Here is a 12,302-nt window from a genome sequence, read left to right as displayed (position 1 = left end):
AAGGTGTTCCCTAAGTAGTTCAACCTTACTGGAACTGTAGACGCCACCGTTGATTCAATCTCGGGAATTCCTCCGCTGCCGTCTGGATAAGGAGAGGTGCCTTAGTGGAAACACCTCTCCCCACCTCTCTCGTTTGCTGCCCCCAACAACTTTCCACTGGGGTTGGAACCTAATCTCCAGTTAAGGTACTAGGCACCCGATGTTCACCACATGGAGGTGAGAGTAGGAGTTGATAGACAGAGGTTGGTTTTAAGAAAAACCTGTGGACGCTTGTGTCCTCTTGAATGCACATGTCTACCATTTGAACATCATATCTATATACAAACTTAGGCTTTAAGTTAAAGGTTATTCTACCAGGTACATTGTTGTTGTTTATCGTTACCGAAATACATTGGCCATCAAAATATTGGAAACTGGAAAATTGATGAGTGATTTTCGAATTATGTATTTTCAACACAGTAAAGAATGCATAATACGCATGCGGGGCAAACTGACCCGTTAATCATAATTTTCTTTTAGAAAAAAATTAAATAGCACATTTATTTTTCGCTAAAAATGTGTTTTTATATTTTCCGGATGAAAATTCATTTTCCTGAACAGCTGATACTTTTATGTTCAAAAGTGAAACAAATCATTCCACTGATTTGTGTTCCAATTTCAGACACTTCCAATGACAGATTTCTGTAGTTAAAAATCGGTGTCGGTGGATTTCAATCAGGAATTTTTTTCAATGACAGAAATTTTTAGTGATATAAACGACCTATCAAAAAAATTCCAATGCTTGTTTTCAATGAGGAAAACCAATGATAGCTATAACTGACGCCTAAGTCATCTAATGAGAGGCCAAAATAGATTTAATACGCTAAGTGTAAATAATAATTTGTGTAGATTTATTGATGTTGATGTCTCTTAGGTTAGAGAATAGTGAATACCTCCTTAAAGACTAATCCAATTTTTTTAAGGTTTACTGAGAACCCTGAAGGCTTTCAAGGACGTCACGAAGAAGGGCATACAATACTAGCATAGCAAAGTCAAAAACTCAATTGACGTACCCCCCTCTTTCTTTCGCTAAGTTCAAGCTATAAGTATAAATTAAAAACTATCTTAAATCTTAGCTTATTATAACCATGAGTGGGGTTGGGTCAAAAGGAGTTTGAGGTTGGTGCTGAAGTGGAAAACAAATGAATTTCAATTCGAATTGACCAACCGAAGCATACGGGTCAGGGGTTCGTTAGAGCCATAGAAAAGTATTTCAGCAATTTCTCTATGTTCCTGTTATGAAATTAAATTTAACAAATGGATAAGGTACGATAAGCGATCTAAGAATTTTTCCAAGGAAGGTATTGACAAGAGTTGAAAGATTATATCTATTTTTAAGAAACCGTGCTGTACTGGCGTAGCTAGGGATCTGCAAAGGAAACTGGAAAGTTCATATAAATTGCTTTCAAAAATTTTTGGAATATGAGAAAGTTTAGCAATTGGTGAATAGTTTATATTCTTTCGGTTCCTTCTTGTTGATTTGAATTATAAAATATGTTTACCAAATTTTAGGAAATGTTCCTTAAAATAAGAACAAATTAAAAATCTTAAATGGAAGAGTGGGCAAGAAATTCCTATAGAATTATATTACATTATATAATATCGTACGCGTTGGAACATTTGTTAAACCATAAAAATATTATAATTTTTGAACTAATCCTCAAATGTTTTTCCTTAGATTTGTTCAACTAGTCATAGGGACCAGTTTTTTATTTTATCAACCTCGAATTAAAAAACCTGCAGTTTTTTAATTTTCTTTTAAGTTAAAAAAATAGACGACAAATTGTTTCAATTTCTTTCGAATTATAATTTTGTTTTAAAAAAGTCTGTTCTTCTAATAGAGAAGAACAACTTGATTTCAGTCTTAAATCATAAAGAGAGCAATAAATGATTATAACGCGTGCCATCGAAGAGACGTTGTTTTTGTTGTGTTGCTCACTTAATTCTGTTAAAAAAAAATCGCAATAATTTAATGTTTTTTCGTTTTTGTTCTCATTCTAAAAATAACAACATTTTGTATAATGAATAATTCGCAATAACGTTAACGATCGTCTACTCAACTTGTTATCAATTTAAGAAAAAATGAAAACAAATATGTAAAATATTTCGAGGTCAAGCAATATGTGACCTACATCGCTAAAGTCAGAGATAACTGAGTATAGACAAACTGATACAGAATATATATATATACATATGTTTCAGATGAAGCAAACCTTCTACTTGATTAAAGGACTTTTTAAAAGTTAAGACTTCTATTCGAAGATAATATAAATAAATCCAATAATTGTTTATATAGTTATCGGTCAAATGTCTGCATATAGAACTTACGAGACACGTTTTTAACTAATTTACCATTGCAAGCGAAAATGAATGACAAGATAATGGTTGTGGAATTATTGACAGCTTATAGATTTGTCAAATTGCATTTAAACTTATACCATTTCCTTGTTAACGTTCAATTCAATGTTTGACTTTGTAAGAAGTTCGAAGTTTGTGTAATTATTTTACTCTTTCATTCACGGATTTACTAAAATTACTTTATTAAAGTAATACACTATGCAGGAAGATCCGTTACTATTAAGGGAACGTCTGGAATTTGAATTTCTTTTCGCCTTTGCTAGGATCCATCGTACACAGTTCTGAGGAAGTCTATTGTATTTAGTAAATCTAATTCTGGATGATGTTCGTTTTAGAAATCTTTGTAAAGCAAAAAGGCATTTACGACAGCGCAGTGCAAAAAGTGGAAACAAAAATCGATGCCACCATTTGTGGACTTCCTGTGGATGGCATATGTGCTTTTTAGTTGGTCATATTCATCCACATAGTTCACACAATTATTATATTGCGTCACGGTGTCTGGAAAGTCACTTCAGTCATGTCCCCATTGCGTTCTCTACGACATACAACGCCTGTTTTTGTTGGGTTTAAATAGTTGGTTAGAATTAAAACAGATCTTTTATCTCTCCATTTTATACCTGCGACATTCGTATCGCTTACCTTATAATCAAACTGGCCTCTTGTCAAATTGTTGTCTTCTTTCAGTTTTGGGCAGATATTTCCGATTAGAATTTACAGTTTCACACGCTTATATTTATATTATGTTTCAGTAAGTCTACCTGTAGGGCTTAGCTATTAAAATAATCATCAAAGAATACTCTATGACTCTTCGACTTTGAATTTTCGCAAAATTTTCGAACCACCTTGCCGCCGAAATCAGTCTGAACTATGGTTTTTATTTTTCCGGTGTATATTTCAAAATCTAAACAATATCCAGACTCCACAGACTTCATCCAAACCTTATATCCTCGCTTGATTGGCTTTTTTGGTATATACTGCTTTAGAAAGTTGCACTCTTTGAATATCATCTACAGGAATGTTTTTTGAGAAGTAAAAGTTTTGATCGAAATTTCGAACGTCTAACATTGGTCTTTTTTTATACGCATTATACTGTTGTCATTCAAATGCAAGTTGTTTAGAAACCAGCCAAAGCGATTGAGTGGCATAAACGATGAAAGGGGTCATGAAAATCAGGAGTAGAAGACCTTACTGGTCCTTATAACTAGGCATTTTTTTTTATACCCATTCCTAAATTTAAACCAAAAACTATTTCTACTTTTTCAGGTGTGGCAGGTATAAAACGCATTCAGTTCTGCGTATCCTATAAAATTGTTTGAAAACAATTTAGTTCAACAAGATTATCTGACTAAAACAAACGAAAAAGCTGTGTTGTTGTAACACTCTCAATACATGTCATATTATCTGGAAAATTCACTTGGTGCCACCATTTTGAACCACTTCGGTTCCACCATAATATTTTTTGAGCCTTAAAACTTGAAGTTTTATGACGACCTAGACTGCTAACTAATTTAGACAGTGGTTCATCATCTTCCGAGGAAAAATTATCAACAAACTCTCGTTGAGGGTTGATAGTTATAGTTGTCTTACCTTTTTTACAGATTTTCAAAACTTAACATTGACAAAAATGATACTGAAAGTTTTTGTGAAAAATCTTATAACTCATCAGCCGCGTTTCATTTGCAGAGCTTCCGCAACGTACAACGAAAAATACCAAAGTACACATATGAATTAGATTTTACCGTTAGGTGAGGTGGAAATATATTTTAAATACTAGCGAATATCACAACATCATCCTTACCACCAAAAAATAATGCTGAAGAAAAAGACCAACATCATAGGCTACTACTTTTCTTATATTTGGTTTTGTTTATATGAACTACAATTTGAGAATATTCCTTCATGGGGCGTGGTGCCGCCCACTTGTATATGTTATTATTTCCAAGAAACACTTCTGATGCTTATATATTGCTGAAATTTAACAGAGTGGTTAGGATCGATGTGTATAGCAAGATAAAACTTAAAATTTGGAGGATATACAAGCATATCAGGATATATAGGTTTCGTTGGAGACCAGTTTTCTGTGTGCCTGGCTTTTCCAATAAGAATACATCAAAGGCAAGGCATTAGTCTTGAAAATGATGTTATTGACATTAGGTTATCCGTATTTTATTGCTGGCAAGAACACATTTGTAACTTTGTCCAGAGTAAAAACTCTTGAAGCATCTATTTTACTTTGGATGAATTTACTTGACAAGTTTTCAGTTACTTTATTACTATCCAAATTTCAGTATTCTAAAACGTGGTTAAGTAAATCCATCCAGTTTTAGCCAGTAATTACTCAAAAGCAATCATGTCAGTGTTAAAAAGTTGCTTTGACATATGTAAATATTAAATATAACGATATAACGATAAGTTAATTATAGTAAATTTAAAAGTTGGCGTATTTTAGATCTCATTACTTTTAGCGGCTGACTTATTCCTCAGGTTTTTTGTATACAGCACAACTTGGCTTCTTTTCCAAAATGTATGATTTTGCTGTGGTAATCTCTTCATACATTTTTAGAAGACATGTCTTTAAGCTTCATGCTGCTTATGTTGCAATCATAGCCAGGAAGAGCACAAGAATATTAAGTCATCAATGCTGACATTTTTAGGAATCAGCTGTCTCGAAAGCTGAGTTTTTTCTTTAATGATATGTGATAAAGTCTTCGGAAACCTCAACATATTTTTTGTTTTTTACTCCATTAGTAATGGAAGGTTAGGTTTTTATGTCGAATCTGAACTGGAAAAGACTTCTTGGAAGATTTTAAAATTATTAAAATGGTGGAACTAAGATTACAAAGGTTTAAATATTTATTTATTTTACTTGTATTTTAAGGTGGAAAAGTACAAAATATGAAGTGGGAAAAGTATCGAAAGTTTTTCATTAAATAGAACGTTTAAAGTTCTATCACGCTTTCATCAGGGATTTACATAGATTAATAGCCGAAGACTGATTAAAAATTTAAATATGGGCAAATCCAAAACAAAAATATGAAAAATAATAATTTGCTACGTAATTCCGTGAAAGATTATACAATCAATTATATTTATATTCATTGCGCGTGATAAGAATCGCATTTCATAGTGTGACTGCGACTGCAGATGATATATTCAGGCTATCAGAGGTACCTTATACGTAGATACCTACACTCTTACAAATCTTGCGGTTTCATGAAAATTGTTATTGAATGTAGAATCCCTATAAAATTCTTGGCATTAATTTAAATTATAATCAATAGTGGTACTCAGTTTGAATTTATATTTCATTGTGAAAAGTTCTTTTTAAAAATATATCACTTCAAAAAAAAATGCGCTTCGTGTTGATATTGTTGATTGCTGTAGGCTTTGTTGCTGTTGCAACTTCTCTACCCGTCAACTACACTCCTAAAGACGACTCTAAATCAGAAGAAGTCGAGGTAATTGATGACGCAGAAACTCCTGAAGAAATCGCAGAAGAGAAACGTCACAAACGCGAAACGGATCCATCATCGTCCACATCGGAAGAATCAAATGAAGTGAAGAAGCCCGCTGTTGCAGCTGCTGCTGCTCCAGTTGCTCTTCGTCGTAAACGGTGTGTGCATGATATAAACTCTTCCGAAGAATCTAATGAAGACAATAAAACCAAAGAAAGTATAGCGAATCGAAAAGAAGATTCTTCATCGAGTTCAGAAGAGAACGACAAAAAAGCTGACGGTGAAGATAATAATGAAATTGTGGCCCAAGGAGATGAAAACGAAGAATAAAGTGTGATGTTTTTTTTTTAAATAATTTTTGCTTTTAGTAAAATAAATAAATATATTCAAAATATTAGCTGTGATGTTTCATAGCGAAATTATAAGTTGATAAGAGGCTTTTATTTTCCTCCAAAACATTTATCGCTGTTTTTGTTTTTTGTTTGAAACAATAAAATATTAGTTTAATTATTCTATTGCGTTTTTATTAATTTTTTGTTGTGAAAAAAAAACAAACAATAAAAGTTTTCGCAAAAAGTTAAAATTAAATTATACAATGAAAAGTTTTTGGAATTAAAACCCATCAGACTTAGACATTAATCTTTTGATAGGAGATATCTGTCATTTTAGAGAATTGCTTTGAAATCAAACCGATAAAATTAAATTGATATGAAATCTTTGTAAATTTAGAACTTTGCCTAACCTTATATTCTTAGATCTCATTACTTCTCACAGCACTTATTTCTTAGGTTTTTGCCGTAATTTTACTGCTTCTTCAAAGGAAACCTTATTTTTGTTGTTTATAATTAAAGACTACTGCTCTCTGTAATTTGTATAATGATGTGAGTTAAAATTTCAACAAAAGTTGGTGGATACTATTTTTTAGTTTACACAATTTAAGCTTCAATAAAAAAAGTTGTATATGAGGAATAAAGAAAGTTTTATCTTTATTTGATTTATTTATATGACGTTAGGTTTTAAATGGCCTTCGCTGGAAAGGTCCTGTTTTCGATGTCTGGCCCATAAATGAGACCGAATTTGACCGTTGGCAACGATTATTTTGTCTTTTTGATTTGTGGCTTATTCGCATAGATCTACGACAAAAACCAGAAGAAAAAGTCTTAACTAGTTCGGATTCGACTTAAAGCTGTAGGTCAACTCCATTCCTTACGACATTACTCGCACACAGAAAGGGGTGAGAGTTATAAGTCCTAGATCGTAGTTATCAATGGGCTTTTGGGGCTCATAATTTATGTAACTTAGGAACTTCTTATGATACATGTTTATACTTAGTAAATAGAGGTCCTAGCTTAGTTTACAAAATCATGTAAATTTGTTTTTAATGTTATTGGTTTTGAAGTTAAAGGATTTGTTCTTGCATATTTGGAAGTATAGCCAGAATTTCGCTTTGAACCGTGTTTTAGAATGAGTTCTTCATGCTTTACTTACCTTTCCCTTTACCTTTGAAAAATGCCAAGGTTGCTGTGTCGTTGGCTAAGGTAAGGCTATCTAGTTTCTCTTCATATGGATTGAAAATCTGTCTTCAAGTTCCATTTGTTGTTTTGACTTTTCATCTGTTGGAAAGGCTTATTACCATAAAAAAAGCAAATATAACATTTAAATATGTGATTGTTTGTTTATTCAAGGCGATCGTATGATAAGCTCATTAAATTTTGATCTTGACAGCATTGTTCAATGGGGATTCAAAAGCGGTGTAGAATTTAATGTTTCGAAAACACAATGCTGTGTACTGTCACAAAATCGTAATCCTCTCCCAATGCCACTATCCATTGGTGGTATTTGCATCGAGGAGATTGAACAACTAACAGTACTAGGTATGTTCATCACAAACCACATGTTGTAGAGTGATTACATATTTGACATCGCCAAAAATGCTGCTTAATGTTAAGGTTTTTTGCCGCCGATGCAAGAAGTTTTTTACCCCTTCTGATCTGGCTATAATTTACAAAGCTTTTATTCGTCCAAAACTTGAGTATAATTCTTAAATTTTGGTGATCCAATAACGTACTTCAGTCTTCTGGACAGAATTGAAAAAAGAGCTCTAAAAATGATTGGAGATCGTTCTCTTACCGAGACATTTGCTTCTCTAGAACAATGCCGCAAGGTTTCATGCCTGTCATTGTTTTATCGTTACTTTTACAGACATTGCTCTATTGAAATAGCCAGCTGCATTTCTCTCCTTAAACAATTCAACCGTAATACCTGTACTGCTAGGAATGCCCATCAGTTCACCCTTGAGCCCAATTTCGAACGTTCTGTTAAGTACAGAGATTCCTTCTTTAGTCGTACTACACGAATGTGGAATGCTTAACCAGGCTCAATATTTCCCACTCATTACAATGTGCAGACATTCAAAACCAATGTGCTTCGGTTTCCTTTCTATTCCTACCCTCTTTTACTAATTGCTCCCGCTCTGTGTTTAATCATTAACGGTATTCATAGCACCTTTAGTGCGCGCATAAAATAAAAAAAAATCGGTAGACTCGAATGACTTGGAATAAGCCAGCATTCTGTTTTTGGTTCGTCTTTTCTTCAAAGAAAATTATCGACTTTCCAATTTTCTTGACTGCTTTTATTATTAAATTTAAATTGAGAAGAAAGACGGGGTAAGGTTATTTTATGTTATTGGGATAGTTGACGTTATCGCCACACTTAGATCAATGTATTTCTATTGTGATATCCCGGAGTATTTGGCTTTAAAGAGATAGCAATAACTCATTTTTTCCTAGGGTATTTTCATTATTTGCTATAATTTTACATTCCTTGTTGTTGTTGTTGTTTTTAGTTTATTTATTTGTTTCTAAAAATGTATGTTTCTTCAATACCGTCTTTCTAAATTCTTGTTTTCTATAATTTCAGCTTCTGGCACTTCCACATGATCATCATCTGTATGGAGTTCTCCACTTGGAAGACGAACCAAGAAGAAGTCTGAATTATTTGCATTTTCATGGAGACTAAAATAAAGAGGACTTCCAAAACCATTCCAGAAGAAAAACTCGATCAAGTTAAAAATCACCTTTTTGAATGTGGGCAGAAATTGTTTTTCCTCCTCTGATGCTCCTGGTGTTGCGTATGTTCTGCAATCGTAAAAGCTTGGAACACAACTTGGAACTAGGTTCGTACGTCTTCTGAAAAAATACACAAAGGATAACCAAAACTACCAAATAACAAAAATGATTAGATTTGTTGATTCTTAAAAACAAATGACAATTCAAAAATATTTCTTTATAGACTTCAATTTATAAAAGGATACGAGAAAAACGTACTCAGAATCGATATCTTCTATTTGCTGTTAAGACAAATACAAACATCTGCGTCCGGAATGCTGAGCTCAATGTCAGGGTGTGCGATGTCTTAGGAAGTCATGGAGTCAAACCACATGAACATCAAGGGCTACCAGGCCAGAAGCATTGGTAATCTGAATATTCACTCGATCAGTCCATGGGGTAACTACATACATACTTCAAATTGTCAATCACTTTCTTAAATTTTCTTAACATATCAGTTATAGGAATCCATTTAAGTGTGACATGGTGAAAGTTCGTGCTATTTGACCCAAACGATCGTGTCTGTTCCACGACGGCATCAATTTCTTGTATTGGATGAAGAACTTCAACGACCGTTGCATCTGCAATCTTCTAAATAAATCCTGTAAACCATTTATAAGCATTTCAACACTCTGGCGGTGTGATCGTGCAGGAGCCACCGAAATATCAAATGAAATTAAAGGATCTATGCGATAAGACTGTTGAATGCAAAACGCCTCAAAATAAAAACACGATGAAGTTGGTACAAAATATCAAGAAACTTCAACAATGTATTTTATTTATTATGATTTTCTTTTTTTTCAATTAAATAATTATTGTATTTTTATCATGTGATGTTTAAAACAAAAAAAAACATGAAAGAGATATGAAATAAAGCTAAGAAAATGATCAATCGATCAATAAAAAAAACTGTCGTTTTTTCTAATTTCCGGTTCTTACAGGTCAAATTGACTTAAGGGCACCATTTTTGAACATCAACAAAGATTTGCCGAAGTTTTGATAACCTTTTTTAATTTTTTTTTTTTAATTTTGGGACAAAAATTTTAACGACCAAATGGCTGCAATTTTGTAATTTTTTTAATTCAATCAACTTTAAAACGGTTTTCTGAAGCTTATATACCACGTACAAAGGTGCTTTATACACCAAAATGTCCGCTAATTGGTCCTAAGTATGATTATATAAAGATTTTGAAAATCGGTTAGAAAACATTTTTGAAAATCGTCATTTTCTAAAAATTTTGTCTTTTTTATTTCCTAAGCCTCTAAAACGGTAAATAAAGGCACATACACATTTAAGCATGGTTTTTAAAAAACAACAACAAATTTTAGAATCTATAGACACCAAAATTTTGAAAATCGGTATAGTAGTTTCCGAGTTATGACGGCTTTTGTGCAGACGAAACTGAAAATTTTCAACTTTCCTTGCATTAACTTGTAAATTTGAAGTCCAACTTTTGTGGTTCATGTCTTCGATAAATGAACTGGCATTAAGATTATGAGTTATAAATTTAGTTCAGCTAGTGTAGGATAGATGGCGCTGTTGTCAATTTAAAAATTATAAATTGAGGTTCTTGTGTAATCGAATAGATGGCGCTGTAAGTTACCTTTCGTTGCATGTTTGTCACAGGAATCAAACTAAAAATTGAAAATGTTTCTTTTCATTTTCAAAAAAGTCGTTATAATTCGGAAAATACTGTGTCGATTTTCAAAGTTAGGGTGTCTACAGAAAGGAAAATTGGTGGAGATTTAGTTGAAGGTAAAAATTTTAAGGTAGTCCTATAATTTTACCGCTTTACAAGCTTAAGGAAGAAAATAGCAAAACATTTTAGAAAATGGTGATTTGCGACAGTGTTTTCAAACCGATTTTCAAAATTATTGTTTTATTATATTCTTGACCAGTTAACGGTCATGTGAGTGCAAAAAACTTTTTCGAATCTTTACCACAAGCTTAAAAAAAATGTTTTAAAATTGGTTGAACTGAAAATCACACTTATTTTCATGCTGTTGGTCGTTGAAATTTTTGTCTTTGTTTTATGTTTTAAAAAACTGGTTTTAGGTTTAAGTAAAGACTTAAAACACACAAAATATGTTGAAAATTAAGATAAATTGAATTTTGCACTTTTGCACGTATTCTTTAAAAATTAAATATCTACAACAAATTCGCTTTTTCTGTTTCACCTGCAAACAAATCTTTATTACTTTAAAAATTCTAGACCGATCTTTCAAAGTAAGGTGTTTATAGAAAGGAATATTGTTGCTGTTTTTTTTTTTTCAAATGTTTAATTTGTATGTTTTCAGAGGCTTCAGAAAGCTAAGTGTAATTTTATTTTAAAAGAAAACTGCGATTTTCTAATACGTATTCAATAGATCTCTAAAATATATGTATACAGAACCTTGTACAATATCTAAAAAAATAAGAAGGAGCGTCATTTTGTCCTGCAAGGTCCAGAAATTAGAAATAAGAAGAACTCATAATGATTGAAAGATCATTTTCTCAACTTTAATTTTATCTCAACAACAATACAAAAAATAAATCAAATAATATGGAATACAATTAAAATTACAATTTGAAATATTTTAAAAATATCATAAATTCAGCATGTCATATTTTTCGTTGTAAGTTTTGTGAACAATCAATAATTCCAGGATACGATTTCTTTGCAAGAAAATAGAACATCAGGACTAAAAATGTAAGCTTCTGGGATTCCCCCAATAGTGAAAACCTTCACAACTAGATTATCCAAAACAGAACTTGTATTTTGGGATCCACTCTAATCCTTTATGATCTGAAATTAAAAAAATTGTATAAAACATTTGTTTTGTATGACTTTATAAATTTAAAAAATTAAGTTATGAAGAATAAGAAGAATATACATAGCTACATCTTAAATTGCTTTTTCAATCAAATACAGAGATAATACAAACAAAATAACGGGTTTATCATTAAAGACGGAGCGATTTTAAAATTGAATAAAACATGTTGAACATGAGATATTAATAACGATTTTGACATCTGGTAAAATTTTTAAAAAAATCGAATTGACAGTTTTTTTACAAAAAATAAAAGCCTAGGAAAAAACATTACTAAAAGTTGGTAAACATTGATTTTCGACTCAAATATCTTCTTAAAAATGAATAATATTGGCTTTGAACTAATTTTATTTCACTAAAATATTGTTCAGTTTTTTTCATAAAAAATCAAGAAAAAGTACGCAGAACCTATTAATTTTGGTAAGAATTGGTTTTCGACTAAAAATCTTGTTATCAAGAATAAATTTTGAAATCAAACCATTTTATCATATGCAAAATATTGTTAGTAATTTTAATTTTTTTTAGATCATTC

The 12,302-nt window shown here is 31.8% G+C and overlaps 2 long non-coding RNA genes across 2 annotated transcripts in view; one reads left to right on the top strand and one right to left on the bottom strand.

Annotated features, from left to right (window-relative positions):
- The window catches only part of LOC129942035 (uncharacterized), a 30,468-nt gene extending 20,693 nt beyond the window's left edge, over positions 1-9,775 (top strand). Inside the window, exons 2-4 of the long non-coding RNA XR_008780964.1 lie at positions 8,772-9,027; positions 9,144-9,358; positions 9,418-9,775. This is a non-coding gene — a long non-coding RNA (uncharacterized LOC129942035). The remainder of the gene's footprint in view (positions 1-8,771; positions 9,028-9,143; positions 9,359-9,417) is intronic.
- Positions 9,776-11,373: 1,598 nt separating this feature from the next.
- LOC129943497 (uncharacterized) overlaps positions 11,374-12,302 on the bottom strand; it is a 59,937-nt gene continuing 59,008 nt past the window's right edge. The window contains exon 3 of the long non-coding RNA XR_008781258.1: positions 11,374-11,745. This is a non-coding gene — a long non-coding RNA (uncharacterized LOC129943497). The remainder of the gene's footprint in view (positions 11,746-12,302) is intronic.

The sequence above is a fragment of the Eupeodes corollae genome, chromosome 1 (assembly GCF_945859685.1).
Source record: "Eupeodes corollae chromosome 1, idEupCoro1.1, whole genome shotgun sequence".
In the NCBI taxonomy this organism is placed as follows: Eukaryota; Metazoa; Arthropoda; class Insecta; order Diptera; family Syrphidae; genus Eupeodes; species Eupeodes corollae.
Note: the sequence above shows the minus strand (reverse complement) of the source record. Positions and strands in the feature narration are given on the sequence as shown.